The following is a 15,125-nucleotide window of genomic DNA, read 5'->3' on the forward strand; positions in this document are numbered from 1 at the left end:
CATGATGTTAAAATGTTTTGGAAATTTAAAGCCTATATGCCGTTATTTTTGAAAAGCAAAAATTGTGATCAGCAGAGGGAATCATTTCATAATTTAATGCTATATTAAACTTGATCTGTTGTGTTACGTGATACACACTGTTTATCAGAACAGGAGGGCCAGAGGACTGGAGGAAAAGAGGAACCAGGAAGGAAAAGATGTACATGTAAGGAAACAGTGCAAAGGAGCATAAGATTTGTAAAAGATTTAGGTCAAGTGTCTAATTTGAGATAAATGGCATCCGAGAGACAACTGTGTAGGTTACATAATAAAATAGCGTCAAGGATGGAAACTGTGGCTTGAATGAAGCATGTAGTGTCAGTGTTGGACATCCTGCAAGTACAGGGGGTAATGCATAACTTCAGAACAAAATTGGCATTTGCAGTAATGGATCCTTTGAAGTTTTCACAATGTGTTGTCATGCAGTCCTCTTTCTAACTGTTAAATCTTTTCATGTGAGCTCAGATTTCTCTTATTTTTTTCAGAATGATCATTTCCCACACGTAGGTAGGTGTCAGCAACGTATTCTGGCATTCAGAGGAGAAAGCTGGTGATTGAAATTTCTTGAATAGATCTTGCTGCAATGGAAAATGGCTTTGTTTTAATGTTTGCCGCTCGCAACTTGTATATAATATCTGTAACACTTGCTCTCCTGTTCATGATAACATAAAATGAGCCACAGTGTTTGGTTTGCCTTCCTCACAGCATTATTGTTCATAATTCAGGGTGTATATGATCTGGGACAAACTGGAGATCCAGGAAAAACCTGAGAATTTTGTCATCCGGGATAAACCCAGGAAAAACCCGGGATTTTTTTGTAATTCCGGGAATTTTTCGTTGTTTTAGTTTTCAGCTAAATTTTTGTAATTTTGACTGGTAAGAACTGATACTCTAACAAAGAATATTACTGTATCCCACTACTGAAGAATAATACTTCAACAATAGAACATAAACAATAGAAAAAAAAGAAAATAAATTGCAAAGGAAATGCGCCATATACAACCACGACACACAGTGCTCATGCAAGCGTCTGCCAACAGCAAAATGTGTCAAAGACATTAGGAAGACTATGCTTCATAACAAATTGCCTCGGATGAGCGTGAAGTCACAACTGTTTACATTAGATTCTTTTTAGCAGTTACGAGCAGGCTGATGCGAATGCGCAGTTGAGTCGCATTTGAGCAGTAAAGTCTCCCTCTTCTGGGGACAGGAATGTGGCTGTTGGCTATCCAAGCAGTCACAACAAGCAGCTAGATGCTACCGGGAAAAGGGAGCGCCAAATTCATGTTCTTGAGGGAAAAAAAAACTTGTTTCACAAAGCGCCTTGGTTTTTGAACACATTTTAAGTTGATTTTTGAATGCGTGGATAGTGTACATGATGTCTCTGTCAGGAGAATCCTCGTCGCATGTAGAAATAAACTTTCAAGTGGAGTAAAGCCAAACGGTTGAATGCCAATCGCTTTCTGGTTATGTGGGGGTGTGAATGATCAGCATTGTTATAATTACGAGCGAAATCCATAGTTTCAGACTACCAGAATGGAAGTAAATGATTGACAGGAATAACAGGTGAGAAAGCGTACATATTATCTTCTTGGAGTGTCCAAGAAAATGAAATTTTGACAGAAAATGTTTGGTCAGATCGCTACACTAGTAAGGAACAGTTGTACAGTCCTAAGCTAGCAGCCACTTAAGTTCTAGTCTGGAAGTAATGCAGAAAACGTGTTGTATGAACTCATACTAACACCTAACCGGAAAATAATCACGGGATAACTAAACCTGTGATTCTGGCAGGGTTAATGAAGTTAGAAAATCGGCAAACAAGTTTTCACAATGGCAGGTATAGCTACAGAATTGGTGATGACAAGATGTTAGAACAAGGAAGGAGAAGAAACAGGGACGTCACAAATTATGGAAGACTTATTACGATTCCAAATTTTATAAAAAAATTGTAATACTATTTTTGGATCTCGTGCTTGAGAAACTGGTGCATATGAGTGAAATGTGGAACTATTTCATAACATAAAGATTTTTGCTTGTGGTAGGCCTAACAGACATTTGATATTGGTACTTCGTGAATTATATTCTGTCGTGTTATAAAAATGGCCTTTTGTGCCAAAACAGTCTCATTTATTTGGTGTGTGTTACAAAATTGCTGCAATGTTAGAAAGGCCTATTTTGTTTTATCTAGCAGACAGTGACAAAATAGTCATAATCAGATCAAGAAACAACACCAGTCTTGGGTATTATTTGTGTTAACAGCTTTTTCAGTATTAGATAACATTTCGATTTTTCATGTAAAAAAACGCTTGACGAACTTTGATGAGGTAAAGATTCTTTTGCAGAAAGGAAAGCACGCCATGTAAATCTGTAGCAAAGATAGAGAGAAAAAATTCTAGGAGCTAAGGATTGAAGAAATGGTGTGATTTTATGTATCCTATATTTAATTTTATGTCACACAAAACAGCAAGTTATTAGCTAATAGGCAATAAAGAGTGCAAATTTTCTGAAGAGTTCTTGTTCTCCCGATTACAAATAATCCCATCCGCTATTAATTGCAAGGTTTTTTTAAAGGGGGGCAGGCTGTCAAACCAGCCGAATGGGAGCAGGATAGGCACCACAGCTTATATGTTGCTGCACATTAAAGATATTTTCTCTGTGTTTCATTTTCTAAAGCGCCAGGAAATTTGATGCCCTTGTATAAAACCATAACAATTCAAAGGATTGATAAGGGAAAATATGCTGTCACTTAACAGGGAAAAAGAATGTTTTCACCCGGGAGAAAGTGTATTTTTTACTGAGAAATACAGGATTTTTTTTCCTTTGTCCATGTATACACCCTGTAATTGACAAACTGCCTGTTGGCTTCTGTCTTGGGTTTTTCGGCTGACGTTCATCTGATGATTTTTCTGATGTTTCACCAGCATGAGTGGCTGGCATTGTCAAAGTTTCACCCACCATTGCTCGTGGTGGACTGGAGCTGAGCTCATGGCCACAGACTGTGTGTACCTAATGCACCAAGGTCCAAGGGCTTCTCTGCGGTCATATCCATATCTACAACAGTCATTCACTGCAGCACAGGAAACTGGGATCCGTTTATCTTGAGGTTTCCTTCTTTCTTGTTGAAGTTATTCTCATGTGTATGTATTATAGTTTCTCTCAACAAGCAGGTGTAATAGTTCTCAGAATTTCCATGTTGGCAGATTTTACTACAAGATCGTTCTCTCACAGCACATGATATGCCAGAGCCGATTTTTCCATCCATCTGCCCCAACCTGCAATGTCGTTTATGTTCCGTGATCCTGGTGTTGATTGATCGTCCAGTAACTCCAAAATAAAATTTTCTGCATGTGCGTGGTATGCGGTATATTCCCAACATTGCAAGTGAGTCCCTTTGCTCCTTTGCTGATCTGAGACATTCTTTGATCGTCTTTGTTGCTTTGTAAATAGTCTTTACACCGTGTTTGCACAATATATAGCCGATTCTGTCCATCACCCTGGGAATGTATTCCAGAATGGCTGTAAACAACATTTCTTTTTCTGATTGTCACTTTGCCAAGTGTTTAGCCCTGTTATACTTCTAATATAACTTCCAAGTGTTGTATTTTCTGTCTGAGGCCCTGGGGCTCACGTATTCATCTTGCTCGCATTAAAAGCATATTAATCATGCTTGGTTGGTGATTTGATAGTTTGTGCAGGTATTGGCCTGTGTGTCCCAGGTTTTCATCATCCCTTGTAACCAGCATATATAGAAATGGTAGCTTTTTGTCCTTTCCTACTTCCATGGTAAATTTTATGTTGGCATGGAGGCTGTTCAAGTGTCTTTGGAAGCCACGGAGCTGCTCTTCATCCATGGCTCCACACAATAAAAGTATCATTGCTGTAGCTGTACCACACCATAGGTTTACAGGATACCAAGTCCAGTGCCTATTCTTTGCAATGTTCCATGAAGAAGTTGGCCACCACTGGACCAATAGCAGTGCTTTCCAGCTGTTCATAGAAGTTGCAATTCAATGTGAAATAGCTCAAGGTAAGACATGCTTCGTGATGTCTTGTGGGAAAACGGAAGCAATGTGTGTTTTCCCCACGTGTGGCTAGAGCAGAGAGGCCAAGTATTTTGGTAGTTCATATGTTGATGAGGCAAGAGAGCTAACTATTGGTCTTAGTGGAAAGTTATTCTTATGGATCTTAAGTAATCTGAATAGCCAAGGTGGAAGGGTGTCTGTATTGTGCAGGTTGCTCTGTATGTCAACCGGCAGAGAAGATGCCTTGGTTAATCAATTTGTATTCTGTGTGATATGCAGCATTGGATCTGCATGTAGTTTTTGGTACTTCGCCGATCTAATAGGCCCTAGATCTGCTCATAATCTTTGGTCCTCATTACAACGGTTACATTTCCTTTATCAGCAGGCAGTACCAATATACTCTTGTTGGCATTAAGATTCTTAATAGCTTGTACCTCTTCTTTCTTTAGGTTGCAAGCTGGTGGTTTTGCTTGGCGCAGTATTCTGGCTGGTTCAGTGCACATTTCTTCCGCTCTTTCACAAGGAAGTGCCCAAATGGCCGTTTCGGTATTAGGAATGGTGTCCTCCATATCTATAGTTCTTGGAATGATAATGAAATTCTCTCCTTTTTGAAGGACATAAATTGTGCTTTCTTCTTCCGTCGTGGGTCAAGGTGTCGGTACTGTCTGCATACCTCCTCCCTGTAGAGACCTGTGACGGTCGTTTCCTGCAGCACAGGAAGCCAGGATCCATTTACCGTGAGGTTTTCTAAAGCATCTCTGAACAAGTGGGTGTGCTGGTTTTTCTCTACAGCCAGAACTTCCGTGTCGGCAAATTTTACTACGTAGCTGGTCTCACACGGAGCATGCTCTGCCATCGCTGATTGCTCCACCTGCCCCAACTTTCAATGTTGCTTATGTTCTATGATCCTGGTGTTGATTGATTGTCCAGTCATTCCAACATAAACTTTTCCACATTTGCATGGTATGTGGTGTATTCCCAATGTTGTAAGTGGATCCCTTTTTCCATATGCTGATCCTAAGACCTTCTTTGATCTTTTTTTTTCAGTTTATAAATAGTCTTTACGCCATGTTTGCGTGTCTTCTCTGCTGGCAGACATAGAGAGGAACCTGTGCAGCACAGAAGCCTTACTACTGTGGCTGAGTGAATTACCTAAGATCCATAAGAATAACTTTCCACTAAGACCAATTGTAGCTCCTGGCAAAATACTTGGTCTCTCTGCTCCAGCTGCATGTGAGGGAGACTAGCACATACGTAAAGGACTCGGGACATTTCATTGAGAAGCTGAAGAAACTAAAACTTGCACCAAACGACATCCTGATCAGCTTTGGTGTTGTTTCTTTATTTACTAAAGTGCCACTCAGTGACACTCTGGAGCAAATCACTTTCATTTTACCGCAAGACATCACAAAGCTCTTTCACGTATTTCTCACCACGAGCTATTTCACAGGAATGGCAGTTTCTACGAACAGTTGGAATGCGTCGCCATGGGTAATCCTCGTAGTCCACTGGTAGCCAACTACTTCGTGGAACATTTCGAAGCACAGCCACTGGACTTGGCACCTTGTAAATCTAATGTGTGATACAAATACATCAATGATACCTTTGTTGTGTGGAGCCGTGGTGAAGAACAGCTCCATAGCTTCCAAAGACACTTGAGCAGCCTCCATGCCAACATAAAATTTACCTTGGAAATGGAAAAGGACAAAAAACCACCATATGTAGATGTGCTGGTTACAAGGGAAGGTGAAAATCTGTGACACAGTGTGTATAAAAACTGAATTACAGAGACCAATACGTGCACAAACTATCAGACAGAAAAGAGGCATGATTAATACACTTGTAATGCAGGCAAGACAAATATATGAGCCACAGCACCTCAGACACGAAATACAACACTTGGAAATTGTTCTGAGGAGCAATAGGTACTCCACAAGTTGTTTTAGAAGTATAACAGGGCCAAACACACAGCAAAGTGACAAACTGGAAAAAGAAATGTCGGGTACGACCTTTCCGCCATACATCCCCAGAGTGATGGGCAGGATCGGCCGTATATTGTGCAAACACAGTGTAAAGACTATTTACAAACCATCAAAGATGATCAAAGAGTGTCTCAGACAAGCAAAGGAGAAAAGGGACCCACTTGCAATGTCAGGAATACACCACACACCATGCACCTGTGGAAAACTTTATGTTGGAATGACTGTATGATCAATGAACATTAGGATCACAGAACATAAGCGACATTGCAGGTTGGGGCAGGTGGAGAAATTGGCCAGGCAGAGCACGCGTAGTAAAATTTGCTGACACGGAAGTTCTGGCTGTAGAGAAGAACTATCACACCTACTTGTCAAGAGAAGCTATAGAAATACATAAACACAAGAATAGCTTCAACAAAAAAGAAGAAAGCCTCAAGGTAAACGGATCCTGGTTTCCCATGCTGCAGCAAAAGACCGTCGCAGGTGGGAAGAGAACCGCACCGGAAATGACCCCAGAGAAGCACTTGGACATTGGCGCTCCAGGTACATATAGTCTGTGTCTGTGAGCTTGGCTCCAGTCAAACAATGGAGGGTGAAACTTTGACAATGCCAGACACTCATGTGGGCAAAACATCAGAGATAATCATCAGACAAATGTTGGCCAATAAATCCGAGACAGATGCCAACAGACAGTTTGTCAACAAGTGGCCATGAAAGCACTAACAATTTTGCTCATAATTGTAATCCTAAGTATTTAGTTGTATTCATAGGCTTTAAATTTGTGGATTTATTGTGTATCTGAAATTTAATGGATTGCTTTTCGTGCTTGTATGTCCCCACATTTTTATACTGTTTAGTGTCAATTTCACACCATGCGGATATCTTGTGTGGATCATTTTGCAATTGGTTTTGATCTTTTGACAACTTTAGCAGGCAGTAAATGGTAGCACCATCTGAAAACAATCTAACAGAGCTGTTCAGATTCTCTCCTAATATTTTATATAGATTAGGAACTGCAGAGGTCTTACACCACATGCTTAGGAACACCAGATATCACTTCAGTTTTATTAGCTGACATACTGTCAGTTACTACAAACTGTGGCCTTCCTGACAGCAAAACATGAAGCTAGTTGCACAATTGAGACAATTTTATTAGCAGTTTTATTAGAAGCCACTTTCGGGGAACGCTGTCAAAAACCTTCTGAAAATATAGAAGTATGGAATCAGTGTGACATCTCCTGTTGATAGCATTCATTACTTTGCGAAAATAAAGACATAGTTATGTTTCCCGAGAATGATAATTTTTGAATGCATGCTGATTATATGTCAATAATTTTTTTTTTTTTTTTTTTTTTTTTTTTTCAAGCAAATTCATAATGTTAGACCACAATACGGGTTCCAGAATCCTGCTGCAAATTGATGTTAATGATGGGGAGCTGTAATTTAGTGGATTACTCCTATTTTACAAGAACCACAACAATGAAAAAAGGATTCTTCTTTAACATTTAGTGTTTTGAGTGAATCAGTGAAGTTTACAATGTTTTTGCATACATGATAAATTGGTTGTATTCTGTAAGTGTAATATATAACTGTTCTCAATTATAGGATGGTTTGAACACTGCAGTGTTTTACTACACATGGTCCTATTGGAGGTGGTGTGCCCTCACCTTCCACTGACTTTGTCAGATTAAATTTCTGTAATCTCTTTGTCTTTTGTTGATGTAGATCTTTACTCATTTCATGTCTATGAAGGTTTCTCCTTCTTGGTGGGATCCACGGAACATAATGAATGAATGAATGAATTTCATGTGACAGAAATGGTAGGTACAGGCAGTGAATGTAAGAATCAATAAACGGGCAGTAACTAAGTGGTGCCTGTGTTTGACTCAGGATTCACAAAAATCTGGAACCCAGAAAAAATCTCCTTGAAGAAACTATAAATGTCAAGAAGAAATGAACAATATACTGCTTGTCCAAGAGTAGCTGACGATTCAAGCGGTGGCTGCCAGGAATGGCAGGAGGCATTCTTGCCACTGCATTAGGTCAACCCAAGAGAGAGGAGCAGTGAGGGAAAGGTACTGTTGGCTGTAGGAGCAGTGCTGGCACCATTAAACATTTCATGCCTTTCAGTGTGTGCAGCGATATTATGAATCTAGGGACAGCTCAATGTTGGCAGTTCTCTGGGACAAATGAATATCTTTCAACTGTGCTGATTTTCTCCTGTTCAAGTTAGGACCATTGAAATCATAAAGTTATCATGGATGAGCTTTATCACAATTGGCTAGGAAACAGTAATAACATTGTTGCAGAAACACGATTTCTTAAGTCAGAAATGTGGCAAGCAGCATGTATTACACATGCTATTAGAGTTTGAAAATGTAGAAAAGTTGTTACTAAGAGAAATACAAGTTGGTATTGTTAAACATAAATGATAGCTTATTGCATATCCACCCATGTCGGCTACTACAAGCTACCTTAGTAGTGTATTACAGCTTTAGAAATTCAAATCATTTAACTCACTCTATAGCATATGTAAGACACTTTCATAATGCCTTCCCATGTTTGTGGACCCAAAATAGGAAGACTGATGTCATTCCAAAAATATCAACATCATTACTGATGGGTAGTTCCATTAGTAACAGAATGACACTCAGTGATTGTTTTTGCACATTAAGGATAGAAAAGACCAAGGATCATGATAAAAGACCAAAAATTTAATATTGCATTTTCTACATAAGCAAAGGAACACAAGTTATGTATTTTAATAGTTGAAGTTTCATTCGTATAAGGAGACTTACCTAAATAGAACTTTCTGGTAATGGAATGACACAATTCAGACATGCATATTGTTTTCATTCATAATGCAACAATAATTCAGCTCGTCCATTTCCTGTAAAAATTCACAAAAAATATATTATGAAGAGAGATAAATGGGAAACAAAATGGTGTAGAACATAAATGCATGAAACTAATATTTTACTAACAAAATTTAAAAAAATTGCCAGTAACGGAATGACACTTTCACTTGAAAATTAATTACTTATTCCTCTGATCTATAGTAGGTGCAGCTAGTTTCTCTACAATTTGTCTTTTTCTACCCAACATTTATCTTCCGTTGTGGGAAATGTAAATATCTTTCCATTTGGATCATTCTTTCTAAGACATGAAATTTCGTAACCATCTTCAGCATAAATCACCTGCCCCACAAAAAATCTTGATCTGTTTCTTACAGCATAGGAAACCAGAGCAAAATCCCCTTGATGCAAAGCTGAATGATTGATCAGTTCTTGTGAATTTCCTTTGGCTGAAAATCGCTTTTTGAAATTCTGCACAAACCTCTGGGGAGATAGCGAGTAATGCTGGTACTCAGTCGTATATGGAGCGATAGGTGTAATAGGTTGTATGGTTTTTATATGGTCTATTGGAACTATTCCTATCCATGTTTGATCCAATCCCTTTGTATTTTCTGTAATTTGCAAGGCAGAGATGTAAAAAATGTTTATGCCACGATATCTTTCATGTACAACATTTGCAAAGTCCTCAGCTCCAGATAGTATGTTTTTCCCAGCTTTGCAGATATCCCAGACTGCACACTTTACAGTTCCACCAATTCGATCCAAGACGCCTTTGGCATGTGATGTGGCAAAGAAGTTCCACGAAATATTTATTCTATTACATTCTTTGAAAAATGTAAAGTTGGCAAACAGGAAACGCTTCTTAAATCGACTGACTGCACCATCACCCATGAATGTGACAGATCCTACCTCTGGGTTTGTGGATATAATGTGCTGTATAATTTTACTTAGGAAAGCATGCACTGAATATTTATTATGATCATGTTCATCACTAACAACAGCACAAGAATATCCATCATTTTGTGAGTCCCAAACATATGCTGTAAACAAAGTGATTTGTTGTTTTGACCAATGGGCACTCTGGACTTCATTCTGCTGTTGAACAGTTTAATTTTCTGCAAAATCTACTTGCACCAAGATGTTCTTCTTGTTTGCAGAATTCTTTTTGTTTTCAAAAAATTCTGATTGTTGTCCTTTAATAAATATATGTTGTAAGAGTTGGGGTAGCATGTTTGAAAGAACATCAAGACTCTGACCAACAGTACCATGAATCTCTTTCAGATTGATTCACCGGTTCACTGTTTGCCATTGGGTCCATTCAATCAGCGTCTTCATTAAGTTCTCATCCAAAGAATACTTATCTTTCAAAGATACATTTGCACACTTTCCACATTTTGACATCATGCAAAAGTCTTTCTCTTGATTGCAGACTATTGTGCTAATGAAGTCAGAAAATGTGGTTTTCACTTGTGGAACAAACCTCATTTATAACTTCCAAAAGTAGCTTTATGTTTTCATGGTAGCAGGAGAGACACACACATTGTGCAGCATATCCTGTAAGAGGCACAGAAACTTTGGTCTCAATGAACAGAACTTGGACAATTTTATTGGCATTTCAGGGAATTCCTCTTTATATATAGCATGGTTTTCTTTCAGGATCATGATCATGTATCTCTTCTGGACTTTGGTTTTTCCACCTCCCTTATCCTTCACTATCACATAATCTGTCATTCCAGGAGTTTGCCATGAAATGTCATCTCAAACATAAAAAGTAGCAACAGCTTCTTCTGTGCCTGGATTTAGATGTTGAATCTGATTTTTCAGCTGTTGTTCACTTACTAAAACTCCATGAGCAGCAGCTAATTCCAAGACAAGTTTCTTGCACTTCTAGGTAAACAAGTTCCCACATGTTTAACTGCTTTCCTTAATGTAGCGGGAGATTTATACAGACTATGGTGTAGAGTAGACAATGTGAGGGATAGTGATTAGCAGCTGTGAGAGACCAACTTCTCACCCCTACAGTACTAAAGATGGAGCACATCAAAGGGCACCTAAGTATGTCAAAGATGACAAAAGTTTGAAGTAATACCCTTCTCAAAAGATGACGTGAAGTTGTTTCTAACTGGACTGGACGGTCTTCAGTTGTAATGTTAGCTGCAGCAAAGTGTCAGAAATTTCACTGCAGTTTTGTCATCAGCTACTAGAAACAGCAATATCATAAGCATTCTGTGTGCATGATGTAAGAATTACAGACAATGATAGTAATAAAAGTAAGCTAGTAAAGGAACAAATCTGACTTTTGTTAAAGTAGAGGGAATATGGAAAATGTGTCCTTGTAGTCCCTCACTGCTGAGTTAATTTTATACTTGGTATTTTCAGAGGAGAAGAAAAACGACTCTAAAAAGAAGTGACAGCAGTAAGTTTGTTGTTTCTGATGAAGGTGATATTTTGAGGCATATTTAGTTTCCTTCTTGATGCAATAATTTGCTAACAGCCATATGATTTGTAGAAGTTTATTTTATTTTATGAACTTCTATGTGCTGCTACCAGTTTCGGCATTACACTGATGCCATCTTCAGGCCCCACTCGTCATAGTTGTAAAGTCACTATACAAGGAAGGAGCCATATAACTGGATCTGTGAATCAATCGTCCTGCAACAGCTCTTGGCGGCCAGGCAATACTGCTGAAGAGGATGGATAAGTGTAGTGTAAACAGTCTAGTAAATTTGTTGCATCTCTAAGTGTTCTGCCAATGAAACTCAGTCATTGAGTTGCCTTCCCCACAGCATTTTCTATGTGATAGCTTCAATTCAAGTTGTACACAACTGTAATCCCTAGAAATTTAGTTGAATGGATAGCAGTTTAGATTGGGTCACAAACCATAGTCCAGCTCGGCACCTTTCACATCAACAAACTTTGCCAGAGGTGATAGAAGTCGCAAGTGACAGATAAAAATCATCTGATTGACAGGGGTCAAAAGTGATATGTTTGGATCTGTGGTCTGTTACTTTACCACTGACCTCTTGAACCGCACTGAGTAATGTTTCACTGTCTCATCTCAGGAACTTAGAATAATCAAAGGATGTTAATATGCATTACAGATCAGTAGAAACCATTTTGTATCAGACAATGTCTTATTCTTTTGTTCAAGTGATATGCTATTGACAAAGAAATCAAAACAGTACTGGATGCAGAACCATACAACAGTCTGATTGTCCTTACAATGATCCCCTACATATTTTGAGTCAGTATCAATGTACATTTCATAGCTGCTGCCGAACTCATCTGCTGGATGAAGTAGAAATTTCAGAGAAAATGACTGAAACTCGGAAAATAAATAAGGAAATAAGAAGATGATGGAAAAGTTCTCCAGAACCCTGGATCAGTGGATGCTTACTGTCTGGTAAGTCTCCCCTGACCTGGGGTTCTGTGTGAAGTTTTTGAACTCTACCACTTTTCCTAAACCTCACCAGTCCTCCATCACCCCTCTTCCTTCCCCTTCAGCCCTTCTGCCAGATGGAGCCAGTGGCTCTAATAGCTACAAAGTGGGTCTTCTCCAGTCACCACTTGGTGAATAGATTTTTTTTATCTACACAGTTACATTAAATTTCAAAAAATGATTATTTTTATTTATATGTAAGCAATAAAAAGTGTGAGGTCCTTCATGTGAGTACCAAGCAGACCACTAAATTTCAGATCCTTTATGCATCATCCAGGTTTTAAATGTTATTGATTCAACTAAATACCTAGGGACTACAATTGTGAACAATTTAAATTGAAACTATCACTTAGAAAATGTTGTGAGGAAGAAGACCAGTGATTGTGTTTTATTGGCAGGACACTTAGAAGATGCAAGAAATTTACTACACTGCTTACACTTCACTTATCTATCCTCTTCAGGACCTTTGCTGCATGGTATAGGATCCTTACCAGATAGGGATGAAGGAGAAGACCAAAAAAGTTCGGCAAGGGTAGCTCATTTTGTATTATTGCAAAATAGGCGAGAGAGCTTCACCTAGATAATACATGAGTTTGGATGGCAGGAGTTAGAACAAGGGCATTTTTCATTGTGATAAGATCTTTTCATGAAATTTTGATCAACTTTCTCTCGTGAATATGAAAATATTTTGTGGACTCATACCTACATAGGAAGCAATGACCATTGTGATAAAATAAGGGGAATCAAGAGCTCATATGGAAATATTTAGGTGTTTGTTTTCTCATGTGGTATTTGAGAGTGGAGCAGTTAAGAAATAGTTGGTAAGTAGTTCTTTGAACCCTCCGCCAAGTGTTTAAATATGAATTGCAGAGAAGTTATGTAGATCTAGAAGTAAATGTAGATACACACTGATGAAAAAAAAAAAAAAAGAAAAGAAATCGCAGCACCATGAAGGGATTGTGTCACATAAATTAAAGTTGGTAGGTGTGTTTCTACATCTGAAAGATCATGTCAAATTCCGTGCCAGTCACATAAGAGTGTCGTTAGTAGTTACATTTCAGATTGGACATGATGAGCTGTCGATAGTCAAGAATGCCTTTAAGGTAACAAAGATGACAGTTTCAACACCACTTTGAGTTTGAACAAGGACATGTAATAGGGCTATGAGAAGCTAGATATTCGTTCTGCAATACTGTAGTAAGACATGTCAAGAATATAGCCACTGTACATGATTGCTGGCAGCAGTGGTCACGAGAATGTACAGGCACCATAAGACCAGCTCCTGATGGTGACATGACCCTAAACATAGGGAAGACCACTGTGTTCGGCTTATGGCTCTGGCACATTGTACTCCATCTGCAGCAGCAATCTGAGCAGCAGGTGGCACCTCAGTGACGTAATGAACTGTTACAAATTGGTTATTTCAAGGGCAGCTCCAAGTCAGATGCCCTGTAGTGTGCATTCCACTGATCCCAAACCACCACCATTTGTGACTTCAATGGTGTCAAGCGAGAGCTCATTGGCGGGCAGGGTGGAAATCTATTGTGTTTTCTGATGAAAGCTGCTTCTGCCTCAGTGCCAGTAATGGCAGTGTGTTGGCTAGAAGGAAGCCAAGTTGAGAGCCTGCAAGCAATCTGTCTGCCTGCTAGACACACTGGACCTACAACTGGTGGGGGTATGACTTGGTGTGACAGCAGGAGCACTCCTGCTGTTATCCCAAACACCCTGATTGCCAGTTTGTACATCAATCTGGTGATTCAGGCTGTTGTTCTTGCAATTCATGAATAATATTTCAATATTTTGGGGGGGGGGGGGGGTGTTTTCCTAAAGGATAACACTTGCCCATGTACTGCTGCTTTAACTAACATGCTCTACAGATAGTCAAGATTTTGCCGTGCTGTACAGATTGTCAACATGTTGCCTTGACCTGCTCGATCACTGGGTCTGTCTACAATCGAGCACAAATGAGACATCATTGGGCAAAAACTTCAGCAATAACTGTCCCTTTACTGAATGACCAAGTGCAACAAGCATGGAACTCAATCCCACAAATCAACATCCAGCACCTGCACACCCAATTTGCCTGCAAGTTTGCATGGTTACAGTGAACATTCTGGCTGTTACCCTGGTTATTAATGTATCAGCATTTCACATTTGCAATGCCATATCTCGCACGTACATTAACCTATGATCTTTCAGTGTTAATCACTTAAAAATGTTACCTACATAAATGTATTCCAGAAATTTCATTACTCTACATTAATTACTTTTTAGTGTTGTGTTTGGTTTTTCTGTCAGTGTAGAAAAATGAGAACAATGTGAGTGACCTGCACAGTGTTTAAGTGTTGCAATTTCAGATTCTTAATTGTAGCAGAGGAAAATTCAACTGAGGAAGCTTATAACACAGAAAGCTGGCCAGTGCTGCCTTCATGAAGTGAAAGCGAATTATATAGTATGCTGATAGATATACATAGAGTACAGGTGGCAACACTAATATACCTTTTAAAACTAATAATTCCTTCCTTGGGTCAGGGAGAAGGATAGGTTGGCAGATATTAAAAAAAGGTCCAGGTCACTCAGACCCCAGGATGAGAGGGACCTACCTATAGGGAGGTCAAGAGCAGACAAAAATGAAGAGGAAGTTATGAGAGCTAACACACTCTTCTCCACTCCCCCCACCCCTTACGAAGAAACTATCAGCTTTAGAGGATGATGGGATACTTCTACTTTTATGTGCATATGTCAGTACTAAATATTTCATCTTTTGAAGGTAAATATTGGCCAGTACTTT

The 15,125-nt window shown here is 39.1% G+C and overlaps 1 protein-coding gene across 1 annotated transcript in view; it reads left to right on the forward strand.

Moving 5' to 3' along the window:
• The window catches only part of LOC126282514 (probable E3 ubiquitin-protein ligase HERC1), a 715,173-nt gene that overhangs the window by 42,123 nt on the left and 657,925 nt on the right, over nt 1-15,125 (forward strand).

Source organism: Schistocerca gregaria, chromosome 7 (genome assembly GCF_023897955.1).
Source record: "Schistocerca gregaria isolate iqSchGreg1 chromosome 7, iqSchGreg1.2, whole genome shotgun sequence".
NCBI classification, from domain to species: Eukaryota; Metazoa; Arthropoda; class Insecta; order Orthoptera; family Acrididae; genus Schistocerca; species Schistocerca gregaria.